Genomic DNA, 2,159 nt, shown 5'->3' on the forward strand with positions numbered 1-2,159 from the left:
GTAAATATTTAAGCTAACTTTGTAGGCATATATCCTATCTTTAATTATTGGCAAAGTTGAAGACTTTTGTATGTTTATTGGTCATTTATGTATATTATGTATGACTTGACTGTTTTTGTCTTTGCTCATTTTTTTGTGTTGAGTGTCTTTTACTGATTGACAAGTGCTCTTTATATATCAAATCACCTGTCAGGTATGATTCAAATATTCTTCTACTTTGTTTTTTGCTTTTAAATAAATTATGACTTTATATATATATAGGAGTTTTAAATGTTTTCATAAGTTTCATTTGTTAATATTTTTCTTCATGGCTTTCTGCCTTTGATTTCATGCTTGAATGTCTTTCTCCAATATAAAGTAAAAGAAATTCAACTATTTTTATTCTAGTTGCTATGCTTATTTTTATATTTAAATCTTTAATCTTTTTGAGATTTGTTTTGGCATATAGCAATGTAGACATTCAACTTTACTTTTTCTCCAATAGCTATGCAATTGTCTCATTTATTGAATAAATCTTCCTTTTGTAAGTGATTTATGACATCTTTATAAAACACTACATTCCTACTTGAACTAGAATAAGCCAGTTACTTTCTTTCATGGGTACACTGAAATCCTGTGTGTTTTGCTATTCTTGTCACTTACTCCAGGAAGAGCCCTCCACAAGTCTTACTATGAAAAATAGAGTAAAATCGGTGTCTCCAGGTTTGAAAGTTTTCCATTTCTATCTTATAGAAGAACACTGTGATTTTTTTTTATGTGCTAAAAATAAACTCTTATTAAGTCACTGGTATTTTTTTCAGCTTTGTTACAAGAGAAAACGTTATCTTCTTTTTTTCTTTTCCAACTTTTATTTTAGGTCCAGGGGTACATGTGCAGATTTGTTATATGGGTAAATTGCATGTTGCTGGAGATTGGTGTACCAATAATGTCATCACCCAGGTAATGAGCATGGCACCTGATAGGTAGTTTTTTTAACCCACGCCCTCCTCCCTTTCTCCACCCTCAAGTAGGCCCTGGTGCCTAGTGTTCTCCCTTTTGTGTCCATGTGTACTCAACGTTTAGCTCCCACTTATGAGTGAGAACATGCAATATTTGGTTTTCTGTTCCTGTGCCAATTTGCTCAAGATAATGGCCTCTAGCTGCATCTATGTTGCTACAAGTACATGATTTTGTTCTTTTTCATAGCTACATAGTATGCCATGGTGTACTGCATTTTCTTTATGCAGTCCATTGTTGGTGGGTGTCTAGGTTGATTCCATGTTTTTGCTATTATAAATAGTGCTGAAATGAACATATGAATGCATATATCTCTTTGGTAGAATGATTTATATTCCTTTGGGTGTATATTCAGTAATGGGTTTGCTAAGTTGAGTGGTAGTTCTAAGTCCTTTGAGAAATCTCAAAAATGCTTTCCACAGTGGCTGAACTAATTTACATTCCACCAGGTAAGAGTTCTGTTTTCTCTGCAGCCTCCCGAGCATCTGTTAATAGCCATTCTGACTGGTGTGAGATGGTATCTCATTGTGGTTTTGATTTGCATTTCTCTAATGATTAGAGATGTTGAGCATTTTTCCTACGCTTGTTGGCCATATGTATGCCTTCTTTTGAAAAGAGTCTGTTCATGTCCTTTGCCCATTTTTTTAATGGGATTGTTTTTTGCTGAATTTAAATTCCTTAAATATTCTGGATATTAGGCCTTTATCAGATGCATAGCTTACAAATATTTCCTCTTATAGATTGTTTACTCTGCTGATAGTTTCTTTTGCTGTGCAGAAGCTCTTTAGTTAGGTCTCACTTGTCAACTTTTTTGTTGTTGCAAATGCTTTTGGAGACTGTCATGAAATCTTTGCCAAGGCCTATGTCCAGAATGGTATTTCCTAGGTTTCCTTCTAGGGTTTGTATATTTTAAGGTCTTATATTTAAGTATTAATCTATCTTGAGTTGATTTGTGTATACAGTGAAAGGGAGGGGCCCAGTTTCAATCTTCTGTGTATGACAGGCTGGTTATCCCAGGACCATTGATTGACTAGGCAGTATTTTTCTCATTTTTCTCATTGCTTGTTATTGTCAACTTTGTCAAAGATCAGATAGTTGTAATTGTGCAGGTTTATTTCTGGGTTCTCTAACCTGTTTTATTGGTCTATGTGTCTGTTTTTGTA

This window comes from Cebus imitator, unplaced genomic scaffold (assembly GCF_001604975.1).
Source record: "Cebus imitator isolate Cc_AM_T3 unplaced genomic scaffold, Cebus_imitator-1.0 Scaffold158, whole genome shotgun sequence".
In the NCBI taxonomy this organism is placed as follows: Eukaryota; Metazoa; Chordata; class Mammalia; order Primates; family Cebidae; genus Cebus; species Cebus imitator.